We start from the raw sequence: 20728 nt of genomic DNA on the forward strand, positions 1-20728 counted from the left end.
ATGGATTGCAGATGCTTAGGTTAATGTGTCTGCTTTTTATTTTATTTTAAGTTACATCCCACAATGGGGAAATTGTTTTCCACACTTTGACAGATCCCCTGGGGGGAGCGGTGAGCTGCAGGCTGGCTGTGCTTGGGGGGGGTGATGGCTAGCTGGGGAAAGTGGGGATTGATCTGCCAACCCTGTGGTTATTGGATGACCTGCTCTACCGCCTGAGCTAAACTGCCACCTGCTGCTTAGACTGTTCTTCGAGCTTTCGCAAAAGCTGGCATCCTTCATGAGGAGCCGCACAGCAACGGACTCTAACAATGAGTCAGGGATATGCAACCAGCTGTTCATTTTGATGGATTTTTGGATGCTGATTGATGACTAAAAAAAATAAATCCCAACCAACTCAGTTTTGCTTCAGCTGCCTTTTTTTAAAAATACACAATAGGATGCATGTTTGACCGGTATGTTTTAATGTGACCGCGCCCTAAAACCTGGTGCGCCTTTTGTATGTCTGTAATACAGAGAAAGAACCCATAGCTGAAACTGCACTCTATAATCCAGTGTGCCCTGTGGTCGTGAAAATACAGTACTCTCAAGAGTGAGATATTATGTGACAGAAGGTTGGCCTAAGCACGTTCCAGATGAAACATTACAGCCTAATGTGAAATGGAAGTTTGACTTGACAGTGGAACAAGATTGTACACACTGGGGTTTCAGAGTAGTTGTTCCAAAAAAAAACTGCAAAAAAGGCTATTGTCAGAAATGAAAGTAACTGGGGAATAGTCAAAATGAAGTTCCTATCTAGAAGTTTGTTTTGGTGGCCAAAGCTAGACGAAGACATTGAAAGGTAAACAAACCAGTCTGATATATTTTAGAGTCAGCGTAACATTCCAGCTACTGTCCCGGTTCACACGTGGAGGGGTGCTACAGCTCTGTGGGAAAGAATACATGTTGATTTTGCAGAGGTTCATAAGGAGACATTTCTGGTTGTTATGGATGCTTATGCACGCTGACCAGGGATGATAAACATGAAAACTACTACTGCTAACAAGAAAATGGAAGTATTGTGAGTTATATTTTAATCCACAGGTTACCAAAGGAAATGGTGTCAGATAATGATCCGAAGTCTGCATCCAGTGAATTTGAGTCACCATTGACCCCAAATGCAGTGAAACACTTTAAAAGTCAAGCTTATCATCCTGCATTTAAAGGGATGACTGAAAAGTTGGTGCAAAATTTTGAAAGGTTGTTAGCAAAAAGTAAGGCTGCTGGTGGTAAGTCTCTTCAAGATTGTGTTTCTTCTTTTCTATCCAGCAAAGCCTCTCAGACAGATTTTGGAAGAACACCCTGTGCTGGTTGGGAGAAAAAGATGGAAAACTTACAGCACCTGGTATTCCCAAGCGGTCTCCCATCCAGGTACTAACCAGGCCCAACCCTGTTTGGCTTCCGAGATCAGACGAGATCGGGCGGGTCTTTTTTTATTTTATTTATAAAGGAAATTTAAAATATTTACAAAGGTAAACAGTTTCGCAATACAGCAATGGAAAAAAGTTCTAACAAAAACCAAAAACTACATCAGACCAGCAAAAGCAAAAGATATAGATACAATTTTAACTCAAAATCCAAACTAAAACTCCGTCACCAACACTTTCAAAGTCAGATGCTCATCAGAGTCATCAGATGCTCTTTCAAAACCCTCTCCAGGCAACCCCATCTGTCCATCGTCCTCCCCTCCTTGAGCTTCAGGTTTCTTGCTTGGTAAATTGCGAAACGGCCTATGGCCAGAAGCAGGTCCACCATTCTCCATCCTGGGCCTCTCTTTCCCCGCCGCACCCCGAAAAGCGAGGCCCACTGCCAGTCCACCTCCAGGTCCCATTTAACTGCAAATTCTCTCCTCAGCACATCCCCGAGTTTCTGCGAATAAGGTTTCACAACCGGACATTCCAAAAACATGTGTTCCAGTGTCTCAGGGACAGTGCCACAGACGGGCATGTCCTGTCATACAGGTCCTTATTAATCTGATGCAGGACCACAATGGAATAAATTTTTCTATGGCGCAGTCTAAATTCCATATTCCATACCGCATGCGGAAAAATGCTACCTTTCAGACTCCACCAAATTTCTGCCGGGTCCATACCTGGAAACACTGAACCCCAGGTTCTCTCGGCTGCAGGAATTTTGGTCTCCAGGGTGACCAACAGGCGATACCAGGCCTTTGTCGAGATGGTCTTCACATCCACTGGCACTCCACCCTGTAGGATCTTAAAACAAAAACCCGCATTCCGCAGCACGGGACCGCCCCTCCTGACGAGGACCAGCCACCTCAGGGGGACAGAGGAAGAGATTCGCGTATATGCCTGCTTCACCCTCCTCTGTTCCCCCTGGTTCAGGCCACCACAAAACCCCGTTAAAACCTCCATAACACTGCATAGTCTCCCTCCAGTCATGACATCCCCAACAAGGAGACAGCCACAGGCCTCCAGAAGCCTGCACTGGCTGCCATGCTTGAGCACAGGATTGTGGAATATCGGTTGATGTAGAACCTGGTCAGGAGCGGAGATGGATTGAAAAATGTTACTGTTAACTGTATGCCATGCCGATAACAGCTCCACAGAGAACTGACTCAGATCCGGAAAAGCTGTCATCGGGCGCCTTTGGCAGAAGACAGCAAGGCAGGGACGAAAGAACCGTGAGAAGCCATCTACCAAATAGTCCTTCCAGAAAGGGGTCTGATCCGGGTCTAGGAGACGAGCGACCAGTCTCAGGTGCAATGCCTTCTTCCGGGCACCCAACTCCACCAGATTCAGACCACCTCTCTGAACGGCCCTGGATAGAGTTATCCTGGAAATCTGGTTGGCCCTTGACCCCCAAAGGAATCCAGAGAGAAGTTTGTTTATTCTTGTCTGAAACTGAACTGGCAGTGGCAGAATCGACAAGATGTTATTTACCTTTGAGAAAACAGTGCGTTCATAACTGTGACTTTGCCTTTAAGAGTTAATCTCCTCATTTTCCAAATTGCTAAAACCTGAGCCAGTTCAGATGGACAGTCTCCCTAGGTGTTATAGCCAACCAGACTCCCAGTACTCTAACTCCATCCGTCGCTTCCTGAAAACACCATCGATTCGTCGTCCCAATTTTGCTGCCCAGAAATAAAATCTCGATTTGTGTATGTTCACCTTGGCACCCGAGGCATCACAGAAAGTCCTAAAATGTCGCAGGGCCCCGTCGACACTAGCCACATCGGTCAGTACCAGGCTAGTGTCATCTGCGTATGCCAAGATCTTTGTTTCCCTCCCGGCAGGCGTGACTACACCTCGAAGACTGCCATCAGCATTGATCATGCCCGCCAGGGGTTCCACCGCGATACTAAATAGCATGGCAGACAATGGGCAGCCCTGTCTGATCTACCGATACTAAACACACCTGTCGACAACCCATTACCCAGCACTTCACTCACAGCAGATGTATATAGTGACTTAATCCTGGAGATAAAAAGTTCCCCAAAACCAAAACGTGCCAACACCCTCCACAAAAACTTGTGCTCAACGCGATCGAACGCTTTACTGAAATCAATATTCAAGAAAAAAAAAAAAAAAAACACCTTTTCCATGTGCTCTACCGTGTACATAGGGGGCAGAATCGTGTCTGATATTGTTCTACCTTTAACCCCATACGCCTGTGAAGACACCAGGATGGAGGGGAGAACCTCTTTCAGACTGCTTGTTAACACAGATGTCAAGATCTTATAATCTATATTCAAAAGCATGATTGGCCTGTAGCTGTCCAGATCATCCCTATCACCTTTATTTTTAAATAACAGCTTAACAGTGCCTAGACAGAAAGAAGTTGAAGGCGATTTTCCCCGAAAAAATGCACTGAACACTCTGAACAGCAGAGGCACCAGGTCGTCCTGAAAACACCTATAGAATTCTGCTGTAAGACCATCAGCTCCGGAAGATTTATTTTTATTCTTGTCTTGCAATTGCCTGTCTTATTTCATCCACCGTGATGTCTGCATCACAAGCTGCCCTATCCTCCTCACCTACCTGAGTAGATAAACTCTCCACACATGTCTCAATAGCATCCTTATCACATCCACTCCCGCTAAAAAGATCTTTGTAGAATACTTCCACTGTTTCCAGCATGTCCTCTATTTCTGTGCACAGATTTCCCTTGGCATCATAGAGGGATCTGATCACAGTCTTCTCCTGCCTCTTTTTCTCCAGACCCAGGAAGAAGGCTGAAGACCACTCTCCCTCTACGTAATCCCTCACCCTTGCCCTCAAAGCTGCCGCCCTGGACTTCTCCACCTGGAAACGCTTCAGCCGATCTAGTGCAGCTGCATAGACTGTGGCGTCTCTATCGGGGTCACCCTCCAATAGAGATGCCTCCCTCCCCAAAATGGCCCTGACGTCCCGTTCAGCCTCCCGAGCTTTCCACATCCTCTTCTTGCAATATGCAATGGTTGATTTCCTGATCCTGTCCTTCAAGTCCTCCCACCAGGAAAATATGTCTGCAGCATCATCCATTTGCTCCCTAAAATATTGTAACAAAGCTTTTATCCGTCTTTGATACCCCACCTCACCGAATACACTTATTTAAATCCACTGACCGCCACCCTTCCCAATACCAACCCTGTCAAAAACCACTTCACATGTGCATGGTAAGAAACGCTGTCCACCATATGAGTCATTACACCCGCAGAAAAAACATGGTCAATCCTAGATTGTTTTAAAACACCCACCACCAACTGTCTCCTGGAGAAACCCCTCTTCCCAGGGTTCAACAGCCTCCAGACGTCTACTATGTTATGATCTGCCATAATGGAGAAAAGTTCCCCGTCTTCCAACATCGTTCTTAAAAACATTTCTGACAGATATATCGACTGGTGACATGACTGTGTTAAAGTCACCCACCAGGAGTGATTCTTCTGTTATATGCGGCCTGAGGGGCCGTAAAAAAAAACTCTCCTTTCCACCTGCTCGTTTGAAGCATAACGATTAAAATAACCTCATCTTTTTTGCCCATTCTAAATCAACAATCAGCTTCCGGCCTGCAGGATCCGCCTCCCGAAGGGTCACCCTGTCAAAGACTGAAGATTTTATGAAAATAACAACCCCCGCTGAGCGCTCCTGACCCGCCGCATAAAAAGCGGATCCCACCCACAGCCTCCTAGCTGCAGCACGGGTCTCAGCGTCCCAGCGTACCTCCTGCAGACAAAGAATGTCACATGTCTCATTTAAAATTTCCGTCACCCTATCCATCCTGCAAACTCCTCTGATATTGAGACTGAGGAGTTGGATCATAGATAATATAACTAACAGGGACATTACACCTGCTTCGGTTTCTTTGACTTCTCACTGCTCCTCAGATACCGCGACCTCCTCAGCTGACGTGTAAGCACTTCAATCTCCATATCCGAACTTTCCACGTCTGCCGTTTCCACTCCAGCCATATTTACAGGTTTCACTGTCACTTGAGGGGGTAAAGGGATAGAACGTCGTGTTAGAGTCACGTCACCGCCGCTCCCCTCTCTCCCCCGGAGATCTAACTCCCTCGGAGCAGAGGTAGCAGCGCCGTGCTCCTCAGACACCTCCTTCGGGACGAGGTCTGCAGCCTCTCCCGCCCGGCCAGGGGCAGAACCAGCGTTCTGGGGCTGAGCTCCCCCCTTCACAGGAACAGATATTAACAAGGCAGGTCCAACTCCGTGGGCCCCCCCCGCCCGGATGGGAGTAGCGGCATTGGTCGGGTGCTGCTCACCCTCCCTCACGGGAACAGCGGCTGTCGACAGCAGGATCTCACCTGGATCCCCCGCCGCTCGGAACAGGTCTGAGCTGCTGCGAGCCGCCTGTAGACCGAGGACGCCTCCCCCCTCAGCTGACGTGTCGTCCGGTCTTCTGTCGCCGTGGAGCGCAGCAGACACCTGCGCGGCAGGTACCTGCGCGTCAGGCACGGAGTCAGACAGGTCCTCCTCCTCCTCCTCCTCCTCAGACATGCTGTCCAGCGCCTCCTCACCCGCAGCGGAGGCCACGTCATTCTCACTGCCAATCAAACAAACACAATTTTCCGTTTTGTTCAAACACACAGAACATTTAGAGAGAGTGACCGTGCACTCTCTGGCGTAATGCCCCTGAACTCCACATTTATTGCATAAAAATTCCGGACAGTCTAACAATGTGCCCCGGTCTGATGCAGATCCTGCAGACTTTCACCTGCTTATCGTGTATCACTCTGAAGAACTCTGGCCCCGTCGCGGTATTAAATTTTGCAGAATACGGTAAAGATTGTACAGTCTCATTAAATTTAACCTTTACAAATCTAGTCCCGTCTGCTACGTTGGTGCCCGGCCACAATCTACTGCCGTCAAGCCAGCCGTCATTCGGAACTGCAGTGTCAAATGAGCCGCTCCTTAATTTTCACTGCTCTAGCATTCTCAGCTTTACGGTAACAGAGCAACCACGGCTGAAGTCCGGTTTTCAAAAGAATTTTACAACAGTGAAAGGTTAAATGAATGTTTGGAGAAAAAATACACTAGCTACTCTTATCAAATAATAAAATAAAAAATTTAATAAAAAGGCTAAGATAACATTGGGTGTTAATAAGCATACTCCCATATAGCCCATTCATTTATGTTAATAGTAAATATAATTTAAGTTTTCACATATGGACATGTTACGATGTAGAATTTTATCAGAATCAGTACAGACATTTCATAATGAAATATAAAAATGAAGACTTGATCTAAATGTCAATACTGTTTAAGATTTGTCACAACATAGCATCTTATGAGAGAGGTGCAATGTTTGAGACACTGTAGTTTAAGTATTTGCAATAATCCAGGCCATCAACTCCTCTTATTCTATTCAAGACTATGTTGACTAAACATACTAATATTTCCAGACACTTTACTGTAGAAATTTTGAGTTATTCATGTTTAAAATCCAAAATATTTCACATTTTCTCAAGAGCTGAGCGTCTTTTTCTGACAAAGATGCAATGTTTGAGACACCGTAGTTTAAGTATTTGCCATAATCCAGGCCATCAGATCATCTTAATCTCTTCAAGACCATGTTTACTACACATACTAATATTTCCATACACTTTTACCGTATAAATATTGAGTTATTCATGTTTGAAATCCCAAATATTTTAAATTATCACAAGTGCTGAACGTCTTTTTCTGACAAAGATGCAATGATTGAGACACTGTAGCAGTAGCGGTTTTAGGCACGGGCCATACGGGCGATCGCCCGGGGTGGAAAAATGACGGAGGGGCGGCGCCAGCGGCTCTATGCACCACTATTGGTTTACTTATATCACATAGTTTGTAACAGCCTGAAACCTGGCGGCGCCCCCGCCCCGCAGCTGCGCTCCCTCCTGTCTTTGAGAAGTAGACGCAAATGTGTGTGAGAAGGAGAAGGGAGGGGGCGCGGGGTGAAGGGTGCAGGCTGAGAGGTGAGCACGGAGCACAAAACGCATGCGCAAACCTGGCTGGATCTTCTTCCAGGGGCAACGGTCGCGGCTCAGTGCTTGATAAAAAAATAAAAATAAAAATTGCGCCGCCATGTAGCAAATTGGCGCCCCTGGGTGCAGCTGCACGCGCTCCTGCTGGAAATGTTTGACGAACGGGGGGCTGCGGGTATAAAAAAGGTATAAAAAAAATCATGCTTTTTTGGTTATTTTTGTGTGAAATGCCCAAATAAAAAAATGGGAAAACAAAAAAAATTCTTCACTTAGATGACAGTTGGTTTAGTCGACAGACTTGATACCTATGTCAGGACATTTATGCTAAATGCAGAAACATCTGAAATATGGAGAAAAAAGGTCAAAGCTGGTGCCCAATTTAGAAAGAAAAGAGAAGAAGAGGAGAAAAGAGACAAAGAAAAGGGTATTATTGCATAGCTAGATGCACGTTTTCTAAATTCGAATGCTACCTGCCCTACAACAACAACAACGTTGCAGAGGAAAAATCTCTTGTTTGGTCTATCATGACCAAAACTGAAGTAGGCCCAAATATTGCAAATAACATCATTTTTAAGATATTTATTCTTAAATGTTTGTTCTGCCTTAACTTGTAACATTAGTTATGATTCATGTGTCTGTCTGCTCTGCTGTAACACAAAGTTTTTGTTGTGTTTTATTGTTGTATATTAGTTCATAATGTTAAATAAGCTGTGATGGTAGCATGCTGCTGCTGCTGCTGCTGCTGTTAGCTTTTCAAAACTCCAGTTGATCAAGTCATACCTGAGATCACCAATGTCTCAGGAGCAACTCACTAACCTGCTGTTGTTAGTATCAATCATTCAGGGGGGGAGCAGATTTCATATGATGACGTTATTGACAAGCTTGCATCAGGAAGGCCACAAAGGTTAGGTTTAGTTAGTGTTTTCTGTTCTTAGTGCTGCAGTTACATTTATTCTAGTGTATTATTAGTGTGATTTGTAGTTTATAATATTTATTTCAGATTATTTGTGTTTGATTAAATATTTCCTAACTGTATTTTCAGTTACAATAAATGGACAAAGTGACTCTATTGGGGGGGGGGGGGGGGGGGGCGCCAGAGGAGGGTCTCGCCCGGGGAGTAATTCAGGGTAGAACCGCCACTGCACTGTAGTTTAGGTATTTGCCATAATCCAGGCCATCAGATCCTTTTAATCTCTTTAGGACTATGTTGACTACCCATACTAATATTTCCAGACACTTTTACTGTAGAAACTTTGAGTAATCCATGTGTGAAATCCCAAATACTTCACATTTTCACCAAATTCAATCGTCTTTTTTCTGACAAAGATGTAGTATGTAGAATGTAGTAAAATATTTGGGATTTCAAACATGAATAACTCAAAATTTCTACAGTAAAGTGTGTGGAAATATTAATATGTTTAGTCAACATAGTCTTGAATAGAATAAGAGGAGTTGATGGCCTGGATTATGGCAAATACTTAAACTACAGTGTCTCAAACATTGCACCTCTCTCATAAGATGCTATGTTGTGACAAATCTTAAACAGTATTGACATTTAGATCAAGTCTTCATTTTTATATTTCAATATGAAATGTCTGTACTGATTCTGATAAAAATCTACATCGTAACATGTCCATATGTGAAAACTTAAATTATATTTACTATTAACATAAATGAATGGGCTATATGGGAGTATGCTAATTAACACCCAATGTTATCTTAGCCTTTTTATTAAAATTTTTATTTTATTATTTGATAAGAGTAACTAGTGTATTTTTTCTCCAAACAATCATTTAACATTTCACTGTTGTAAAATTCTTTTGAAAACCGGACTTCAGCCGTGGTTGCTCTGTTACCGTAAAGCTGAGAATGCTAGAGCAGTGAAAATTAAGGAGCGGCTCATTTGACGGCAGTCACATTCTCCGTTTAATCGGCGACACAGCCGACACCTTCCACCCCTCCAGCTTCTGAAGAATTTCCTCATCGGTTATGTAAGCTGGCAGCCCCAGAAAAGAGACCACCAGCTCATCATTAGAAATACTTTTCCCTTGTACTGTTGTGTTCCCAATTTTAAACCCATCCAACAGTTTATCCCTACCAACAGCATTAGACATCGTGAGCTCATATCGCTTACTTCCCACAGACCGACACGCTACCACACCCCCACAGAGCAATATGCTATACCTGAGAAGCTCCGTGACAGTCACGGGGTCTTCTCCCAATAAATCAACATGGATTGTTAAATCCATCTCATATTTAACCTTAGGAGGCTCCCCTCCATCCACACCCAGTGATTTAGTACCACCACCCACCGTTACGGAAGCGGGTCTCGCCGACGCACCTGCTGCTGACGGACCCGCCACGACATTCCCCACATTCCTCGCGGAGTTAGACCTTTGTCCCATACCTACAGAACCCCCCCCGCTGAAGCCTTGCTCCCAGGAGGGGGGTGAAACCATAAACCACCGTGAAGAAGAAAACTGTGCCGAAGTGAGGAGGTGAAAAGAAAAAGAGACAGCAGAGGAGAAGCGCACGTACACGCACACACAAAAGCAGGATGCTGACAGTCAATGAAAAAAAAAAATATTAAGAGAAAAAATTAGAAGAATAGGAAAAAAATTCACCGAATTCAAAACAGCAAAAGCCACGCCCTCCTGCACATGCGTGTTCAGGGTGGTGTGGCCGTAAGCACTTGCCAGTGTCCAGCAAAGCCTCTTGGCCAGTGAATCTCAAAGATTTCCTGCTTAAACCTCCAAGCATGCCATCGTGTCCTTCTGATTAACACACCTGCTGATTGGACACACCCACCTGCTGCAAAAACCATGCCATTTCAGCTCACCTCTGCAAAAACAGCCTTGGTTACACTCACAAAGTCTGAACAGAAACACTGCTAACATCTGCTCATTATAACAGGTGGAGTAATTAGGCTAAAGGTTATGCATTTACACCTTGGCACTGAAGGCTCTGAAGCTACCTGATTACTTTACATGAGGCAAAAGTTGATTATAAAAAAAAAAAAAAAAAAAAAAGAAAAGAAAAAAACCTAAGGTGAACTTTGAAGCAGATTTTGGAAGAACACCCTCTGCTGGTTGGGAGGAAAAGATGGAAAACTTACAGCACCTGGTATTCCCAAGCGGTCTCCCATCCAGGTACTAACCAGGCCCAACCCTGACTAAACTAAACTATATCACTATAAACTAAACTATATCATGTACACACACATGAAAAAATACTTGTCATTTCAACACTCTGCCATAGTCCGTCCGCTTGCTTGAGAGTCAGTAGATGACTCCCCAACATCCTCTTCAAACAACTCCATCGGTCCATCATATGCCCCTCTTTAAGTCTCAGGTTCCTGGCCTGATAAATGGCGAAACGTCCAAGCGCCAAGAGTAGATCAGCCACCTTCCATCCTGGTCCTCTCTTCTCCTTCGGTATCCCGAACAGCGAGGCCCACTGCCAGTCTTCCTCCACATCCCACTCCAAGGAACACCCATCCTTCAGGACAGCTCTGAGTCTCCGCCAGAAAGGCTGTACAACCAGACAGTCCAAAAACATGTGTTCCAGTGTTTCAGGGACAGAGCCACAGACGGGACAAGTCCTTTCATACAGTTCTTTATCAATCTGATGAAGAACCACACTGGAATAAATTTTTCTATGGCGTAGTCTGAAGTCCATATTCCATACCGCATGAGGGAAAATGTTTCCTTTCAGACTTCTCCAAATTCCCGCAGGGTCCTTACCCGGAAACACTGCTCCCCAGGCTCCTTCGGCTGCAGGCACCTTGGTATCCAGGGTGATCATTGCACGGTACCAGGCCTTTGTTGTGACAGACTGCACGGCAACTGGCACACCACCCTGCAAGAATTTAAAACAGAACCCGGTCTCCTGCAGCACAGGCCCACCCCTCCTTACAAGAACCAACCACCTCAGGTGTACAGATGAAGAGATCCTGTTGAACCCCTGTTTCACCCTCCACTGCTCACTCTGAGTCAGACCGCCACAAAACCTCAAAAGGACATCCGTGAACGCACACAGTCTCCCTCCAGTCACGACATCCCCAACCAGGAGACAACCACGTGCCTCCAGAAGCCTGCACTGGAGGGGGAGCCTCCCATGCGTGAGCACAGAGTTGTGGAACAGCGGCTGATGTAACACCTGGTACGGGGTGGAGATGGATTGAACTATAAAACCGCTCGCTGAATACCACGCCGACAATAGCTCTACGGAGAAAGGACTCAAAACCTGTAGAGCCGCTATTGGACGCCTCTGACAGAAAACCGCAAGGCCGGGTTGAAGAATCTGAGAGAAGCCATCCTCCAGAAAGTCCTTCCAGTGAGGAGCCTGACTCGGGTCCAGGAGACGGGCAACCAGTCTCAGTTTCAAAGCTTTCTTCCTGGCGCCCAGCTCCACCAGACCCAGCCCGCCCTCCTGGACAGTCCGGGATAGCGTCAGCCTAGAAATCTGGTTAGCTCTTGACCCCCACAGAAAAAGAGACAAGACTTCATTGATGCGCGTCTGGAAAAGCACTGGCAATGGTAGAATAGACAACACGTAGTTAATCTTCGAAAAAAACAAGGAATTCAAAACCGTGACTTTACCTCTTAAGGTCAACCTCCTCATCTTCCACAGTGCCAACACCTGAGCCAGTCCCTTCACCATTGCTGTCCAGTTGTTATGGATGGTGTCCCTAGGGGTTCTGGCCAACCAGACCCCCAGCACCTTAACCCCATCTGTGGCCTCCCTAAAACCCCAGCGATTCACCGTGGCGACCCTGCTGCCCAAAAAGAAAATTTCTGACTTGTTTATATTTACCTTAGCGCCTGAGGCTCCACAGTACGCCCGAAGTTGTCGCATGGCCCCGTCAACACTAGTCTCATCTTTTAACACTAGGCTAGTGTCATCCGCATACGCTAAGATTTTAATCACCCTCCCAGCAGGCGTGGCCACTCCCCGAATACTGTCATCAGCAGTAATCACTCCCGCCAGGGGTTCCACCGCGATGCTGAACAACATAGCCGATAATGGGCAGCCCTGTCGTATTGACCGATGTATACTGAAAACCCCAGTAGAAAGCCCATTGCACAACACCCTACTGCTGGCAGTGGCATAAAGCGACCGTATCCGGGAGATAAACAGCTCCCCGAAACCAAAACGCTTTAACACCTGCCACAAAAAACCATGTTCAACCCGATCAAATGCTTTGCTGAAATCAACGTTCAAGAAAAACCCCCCCGACCGTTCCATATGCTCCACCATGCAGAGAACAGAGAGAACCGTGTCCGCTATCGGTCTACCCTGAACCCCATACGCTTGGGAAGACCCCAGAATGGAAGGGAGCACCTCCTTCAACCTATCAGCCAACACAGATGTTAAGATTTTGTAGTCTATATTCAACAATGTGATTGGCCTGTAATTCTCAAGATCCGCCTTGTCGCCCTTATTTTTAAACAATAGTTTCACAGTTCCCAAACAAAAAGAGGGTGTGGGCAGTCGCCCCAGGAAGAACGAACTAAACACCTTATACAGAAGAGGCACCAGGTCATCTTGAAAACACTGATAAAATTCAGCAGTCAGACCATCAGCACCAGGAGATTTATTCTTTTTTTGTCGATCAATGGCTTTCCTGATCTCATCCACTGTAATATCAGCATCACACGTTTCCCTATCCTCATCCCCCACCCTAGCAGTTAAACATTCCACACAAGCCTCGACTGCGTGTTCATCACACCCCCCACTGCTGAACAGGTCCTTGTAAAAATCTTCAACTACCGCCAGAACTTCATCCGTCTCTGTACAGATGTTCCCTCCAGCATCACACAGTGAACTGATGATCGACTTGTCCTGTTTTCTCTTCTCCAGACCCAGAAAGAAAGCTGAGGACCTCTCACCCTCCACAAAGTCCCTCACCCTAGCTCTCAAAGCAGCCGCCCTGCACTTCTCCACCTGAAAACTCTTCAGCTTAGCCAGGGCAGCCTCATAAACTGTGGCATCCCTATCTGGGTCACCTGCTAGCAGAGCCGCCACTCTCTCCAGAATTGCTCTGATATCCCTCTCTTCCTCCAGAGCCTTCCACTTCCTTTTCTTGCAATATGCAACAGTAGAAAACCGGATCTGGACCTTCAATCCCTCCCACCAAGAAAAGAAATCCATGTCATCCTCCAGCTGATCCCTATAATACCACAATATAGATTTAATCCGTCTGCGATACCCTTCCTCATCCAACACACTATTGTTCAAAATCCATAGACCTCCACCCTTCCTAGCACCCCCCATGTCAAGCACCACCTCCACCCAAGAGTGATCGCTCCACACATTTGCACGATATGCAACGCCGTCAACCAAACGAGTCACCCCACCCGCTGAAAAAACATGGTCAATCCTAGACTGCTTCAGAAGACCCATCACCATCTGTCTCCTGGAAAAGCCCCTCTTCCCAGGGTTCAACAGCCTCCACACATCAACTAAGTTGTAGTCCGTCATTACAGAGAAAAGTTCCCGTCTTCCAAGATCTGCCTTGAAAACGTTTCTCACCGAAACATCTGCTGGTGACAGAACCGTGTTTAAATCTCCGACCAGGAGCGAATCCTCTGTCACAAACGGCCGGAGGGAACGGAAAAAAATCTGCCTTACTTTCTCATCATTCGAAGCATACAGATTAAATAGTCTCATCTTTTTTCTAGCCCATTCAAATTCAACAATTAGCATCCGGCCTGCAGGATCCGCCCCCCTAAGGGTCACATTGTCAAAAACCCCGGACCTGAAGAAGACAGCAACCCCCGCTGAGCGCAACGGACCCGCCACATAAAAGACGGAGCCCCCCCACAGCTTCTCCGCCGCAGCACGGGTCTCAGCATCCCAGCGCACCTCCTGCAGACAAAGAATGTCACAATCCTCACGCAGAATCTCTGACACCTTGTCCATCTTGCAAACTCCCCTGATATTAAGGCTAAGGAGTCTGATCATAAACAAGAAAACTTAAAAGGGACATTACACCTGGTTCTTCTGCTTCTTCGATCCCCTTCTGTTCCCACGAGACCGCGACCTCCTCTGCGGACGCGCAAGCACGTCAACCTCCATGTCAGAACCTGTCATGTCATCCTCCGTCACTCCTGCAACATTCCTAGATGTAACCACAGCTTGAGGGGATAAAACGGCGGCCGTCGGGACGAGGTCTGCAGCCTCTCCCTCCCGGGCCGGTGCAGAGCCAGCGCTCTGTCGCCGTGTTCCCCCCTCCACGGGCTCGGATGTCAACGGGGTAGGACCAACCGTGCGGGCCCCCCCCGCCCAGTCAGGGGCAGAGCCATCGCTGCTGTGTTGCGCTCCCCCCGTCACGGGTCCAGACGGTATCGAGGCAGGACCAGCTCCGTGGGCCCCCCCCGCCCGGATAGGAGTAGCGGCATTAGGTAGTTGTTGCTCACCCTCCCTCACGGGAAACGCGTCTGTCGACAACAGGTGCACCTCCGACACCTCCGCTGCTCGGAGCAGGTCCGGGCTTCCTGGAGCCGCCTGCTGTCCGAGAGCGTCCCCTCCCTCAGCGGATGAATGTCCCGCCGCTGTGGCGCTGTGGAGCGCGGCGGACACGCGTCCGTCAGACACGGAGCCAGACAGGTCTTCCTCCTCCGGTGCGCAGTCCCGCTCACTGTCGCTCACGTCAGAGGCCGCGGTCTCCTCGCCGTCACTCAGACACACACAGTTCTCCTTCGTGTTGAGGCAGACAGCACACTTCTGGACCGAAGACACACATTCACGTGCATAATGCCCCTGAACGCCGCACTTATTACATAAAAAGTCCGGGCAATCCCTGACAATGTGCCCCGGTTTAATGCAGATCCTGCAAACCTTCACCTGCTTGTCATGGATGACACGGAAAAATTCTGGCCCCGTGGCCGTATTAAATTTCGCCGAATACGGCAAAGACTGAACGCTTTCATTAAATTTAACCTTGACAAAGCGTGTCCCATCAGCCACACTGGTGCCCGGCCACATCCTCCGTTTAATCGGAGACACAGCAGATACTTTCCACCCTTCCAACTTTTCAAGGATCTCCTCATCCGTCACATACGCCGGCAGCCCCAGAAATGAGACCACCAGCTCATCATTAGCAATGCTCCCCCCCTGCACAGTCGTGTTACCGATCTTGAAACCATCCAATAGTTTGTCCCTCCCCACCGCATTCGACATCGTTAATTCATACCTCTTCTGCCCCACAGAACGACACGCCACCACGCCCCCACAGAGTAACCTGCTGTACCGTAGCAGCTCACTCATGGACACAGGATCCTCGCCCACCAACTCCACATGGATCGTTAGATCCCTTTCATACCGGACTTTAGAAGTCTCCCCTCCATCCACCCTCTGTGAACCTGAATAACAAGTCCGAGATGCCACGCAGTCTCCCTCCAGCCACGACGTCCCCTACAAGGAGACAATCACGCTCCTCCAACAGCCTGCATTGTAGGGGAAGACCGCCACACATGAGCACAGGATTATTGAAAATCGGTTGGCACAACACCTGGTAAGGGGTGGATACAGATTGGGTGATGTATCCCCCAACTTTATACCATGCCGTTAGCATCTCTGCTGAGAAAGTGTCCAAGTCCCGAAGAGCCGTCAGTGGTCTTCTATGACAGAAGACAGCAAGGCCGAGACGAGAAACCTGGAGAAAACCCTCTACAAAATAATCCTTCCAGAATGGGGTCCGATCCGTGTCCAGGAGCCGAGCCGCCAGTTTCAGGCGTAAAGCCCCCTTCCTGGCGCCCAACTCCACCAGATTCAGACCACCATTCTGGACGGCTCTCGATAAAGTGTACCTGGAAATCTGGTTGGCCTTAGAGCCCCAAAGAAAATTTGAAATGAGATTATTAATTGTCAGTCGAAAGTTTTCCGGAAATGGCAGAATTGATAGGACATAATTCACCCTTGAAAAGACCAGTGTGTTTATTACCATCACCTTACCGCTTAGAGTCAACCTGCGCATCTTCCAGAGACCCAAAATTTGTGCAAGTTTACCCACCACCTCTGTCCAGTTTTTACAAATAGCTTCACCACGTGATCGAGCCAACCAGATTCCCAGTATTTTAACTTCTCTCACAGCCTCTTTGAAACCCCACTTGTTTGTCGTCCCGACCTTGCTGCCCAAAAACAAAATCTCAGATTTGCCAACGTTGAGCTTTGCTCCTGATGCCTCACAGAAAGTCTTAATATGTTGCAGGGCCCCATCGACACTAGCCACATCAGTCAGCACCAGGCTAGTGTCGTCCGCATATGAGAAGATTTTGGTTTCCCTCCCGGCAGGCGTGACCACACCCCGAATATTGCCATCCGCCTTTATCATGCCTGCCAGGGGTTCCACCGCAATACTAAACAGCATTGCAGACAATGGGCAACCCTGTCGGATTGATCTTCCGATTTTCACAACACCTGTCAAAAGCCCATTACATTGCACACTGCTCCCAGCAGTTGCATATAATGTTTTTATTCTGGAAATGAAAGGTGCCCCAAAACCAAAGCCCTCTAAGACCCTCCACAAAAACCCGTGTTCAACCCTGTCAAAAGCCTTACTGAAATCCAAATTCAAAAATAACCCTATAACCCATAGTCCATGTTCAGTAGCGTAATTGGTCTGTAGTTCTCCAGGTCGGCCCTATCTCCTTTATTTTTAAAAATCAATTTAATAGTGCCCATACAGAAGCAGGGCGATGGCAAATGACCAGCGAAAAAAGCTCCGAACAGCTTAAACAGGATAGGGAGAAGGTCCTCCTGAAAGCACTTGTAAAATTCAGCTGTCAGACCATCTACCCCTGGAGACTTATTTGTGTTTTGTCCCCCAATGGCTACCTTTATTTCCTCAAATCCTATGTCTGCATCACATGTCCGCCTGTCCTCATCACACACCCTAGAAGATATGGCCTCAACACAGGCCTCAACAGCAGTGAAATCACACACACCCTCCTTAAACAAATTCTTATAATAGACTTCCACAGCATCCAGAATGTCATCCAAATTATTGCAAACCTTGCCATCCACATCATGCAGTGTCTTTATCACCGTTTTCTCCTTCCTCCTCTTTTCTAGCCCTAGAAAAAACGCAGAAGATCTCTCCCCTTCCACAAAATTCCTCACCCTGGCCCTTATAGCTGCTGCCCTACACCTCTCCACCTCAAACTGCCTCAAACGATCTAGGGCAGCCGAGTAGATCATTGCATCCCTGTTGGGGTCCTCCGCCAACAGAGATGCCTCCCTCATCAGCACCTCTCTAACCCCCCTTTCCTCCTCCCTGGCATCCCACGCCCTCTTTTTACAATATGCGATAGTCGACCTTTTAATTTTGGCCTTCAGATCCCCCCACCAAACAAAAATATCCACTGCTTCATCCATGTGCTCCCTATGATAAGCCAAGAGAGACTTAATCCTCCTTTGGTAATCCAGCTCCCCCAAAACACTGTTATTTAAAATCCACATCCCTCCACCATTCCTAACTTTGACCCTGTCAAGAACCACCTCCACCCATACGTGATCGCTCCACGCGTGTGGTATATACGTGACTCCATTCAACATCCTGGTGACTGAACACGCAGACAGAACATGATCTATCCTGGACTGCTTCAGCACCCCCTTCACCAACTGTCGCCTTGAGAAGTCCCTCTTTCCGTGATTTAACACCCTCCAGGCATCAATAATGTCATAGTCTGACATAATTGAAAAAGTTCCTTCCTACTGACATCATTTTTAAAAACATTCCTCACCGACAAATCCGTAGGTGCTAGAGCAGTGTTAAAATCCCCCACCAGCAGGGAAAAATCATTTATGAAAGGCCTTAGGGAGTGAAAAAAACTCTGTCTTTCCACTTGATCATTAGAAGCATAAACGTTGATCAATCTCAACTTCTTCCCAGCCCATTCTAAATCTATCATTAAAAACCGTCCTGCAGGATCCACCCCCCTGAGCGTCACACTGTCAAAGACTCCCGATCTGACAAATACAGCAACTCCTGCTGTGCGCCTCGGGCCCGCCGCATAAAAAGCAGATCCCCCCCACAGCTTCTCAGCCTGCACGCGAGTTCCATTCTCCCAATGCACCTCCTGCAAACAGAGAATGTCACACCTCTCGCCCAAAACTCCCTTAATTCTTTCCATCACACACACTCCTCTAATGTTTAAACTGAGGAGCCTGACCATAAGTAAACAGAAGCACAGAGACATTACGCCGATTTCTTCTTCTTCGCCTTCCCAGTCTGCTTCATAGAGAGTGTCCTCCGCTGCTGGAGCGTCAGCCTGTCAACTTCCATGTCTGAATCGTCCACGTCGTCAGTCACGTCCACTTTGTCCTGAGGGGGGTAAAGAAAAGGATGTCATGCTCAATTCACCGCAGCTCTCCTCTCTCCGTCGGATTTCTCCCTCCAGCGGAGCTGAGGCAGCAGCGTCGCACATTCCAGACATTTTTTTCGGGACGAGGTCCGCAGCCTCTCCCGCCCGGCCAGGGGCAGAGCCAGCGTTCTGGGGCTGAGCTCCCCCCTTCACGGGAACAGATTTTAACGAGGCAGGGCCAACTCCGTGGGCCCCCCCCGCCCGGATGGGAGTAGCGGCATCGGTCGGGTGCTGCTCACCCTCCCTCACGGGAACATCGGCTGTCGACAGCAGGATCTCACCTGGATCCCCCGCCGCTCGGAACAGGTCTGAGCCGCTGCGAGCCGCCTGTTGACCGAGGACGCCTCCCCCCTCAGCTGACGTGTCGTCCGGTCTTCTGTCGCCGTGGAGCGCAGCAGGCACCTGCGCCGCAGGTACCCGCGCGTCAGGCACGGAGTCAGACAGGTCCTCCTCCTCCTCCTCCGACATGCTGTCCAGCGCCTCCTCACCCGCAGCGGAGGCCACGTCATTCTCACTGTCACTCAGACAAATACAATTTTCTGTTTTGTTCAAACACACAGAACACTTGGAGAGAGCGACCTTGCACTCTCTGGCGTAATGTCCCTGAACTCCACATTTATTGCATAAAAATTCCGGACAGTCTCTAACAATGTGCCCCGGTCTGATGCAGATCCTGCAGACTTTCACCTGCTTATCGTGTATTACCCTGAAGAACTCTGGTCCCGTCGCGGTATTAAACTTCGCTGAGTATGGCAACGATTGCACACTTTCATTAAATTTTACTTTTACAAACCTAGTCCCGTCTGCTACGTTGGTGCCCGGCCACATTCTCCGTTTAATCGGCGACACAGCCGACACCTTCCACCCCTCCAGTTTCTCTAGAATCTCCTCATCAGTAATGTATGCCGGCAGCCCCAGAAAAGAGACCACCAGCTCATCATTCGAAATACTTTTCCCTTGTACTGTTGTGTTCCCAATTTTAAACCCATCCAATAGTTTATCCCTGCCAACAGCGTTAGACATTGTTAACTCATATCGCTTACTTCCCACAGACCGACACGCTACCACGCCCCCACAGAGCAACCTGCTATAACGAAGAAGCTCCGTGACAGACACGGGGTCTTCTCCCAATAAATCAACGTGAATCGTCAAATCCCTCTCATATTTTACCTTAGGAGGCTCCCCTCCATCCACACCCCGTGATTTTGTGCCACCACCCACCGTGACAGAAGCGGGTCTCGCCGCCACACCTGCAGCTGACGGACCCGCAACGACATTCCCCGCATTCCTCGCGGAGTTAGACCTCTGTCCCACACCGACAGAACTCCCCCCCGCTGAAGCCATGCTCTCAGGACGGGGGGGTAAAAGAAAACCACCGTGAAAACCCCGTACCAAAGGTGACAAAAGAGAGAGAGAAAAGAAAAAAAAGAGAACTCCCCAGCAGTCAAAAGACTGTGGGGAGCGGAAGAAGCCACACACACACGCACACACACACACACACACACACACACACACAATATGTCCAGACGTAAACAGTCAAACAAAGAAACAAACACAAAAAGAGAGGAAAAAAGAAGAGAAAATCAGAAGACGCCGAGAATCAGCCCAACGGTCACCGAGATTCAAAAGTGCCAACGTCACACCCTCCTGCACTCGCGCATGCGTGTTCAGGGTGGTATGGCCGTAAGCACTTGCCAGTGTCCAGCAAAGCCTCTTGGCCACTCAATCTCAAGGTTTTCCTGCTTAAAGCTACAGGCTTGCCATTGTGTCCTCCTGATTAACACACCTGCTGACTAGACACACCCACCTGCTGCAAAAACCATGCCATTTCACCTCTCCTCTGCAAAATCAGCCTTGGTTTAAACACACACAAAGTCTGAACAGAAACACTGCTAACATCTGCT

At 47.9% G+C, this 20728-nt stretch overlaps 1 long non-coding RNA gene across 1 annotated transcript; it reads right to left on the reverse strand.

The window, feature by feature from the left end:
• Positions 1-1455: 1455 nt before the first annotated feature.
• Positions 1456-3474, reverse strand: LOC144984556 (uncharacterized). The gene is made up of 2 exons (XR_013648350.1): positions 2129-3474; positions 1456-1905 (listed from the first exon to the last, which is right to left on the reverse strand). It is a non-coding gene; the product is annotated as an uncharacterized LOC144984556 (long non-coding RNA).
• Between the last annotated feature and the right edge of the window lie 17254 nt (positions 3475-20728).

This window comes from Oryzias latipes, chromosome 16, assembly GCF_053564925.1.
Source record: "Oryzias latipes strain Hd-rR chromosome 16, Olatipes_Hd-rR_3.1".
NCBI classification, from domain to species: domain Eukaryota; kingdom Metazoa; phylum Chordata; class Actinopteri; order Beloniformes; family Adrianichthyidae; genus Oryzias; species Oryzias latipes.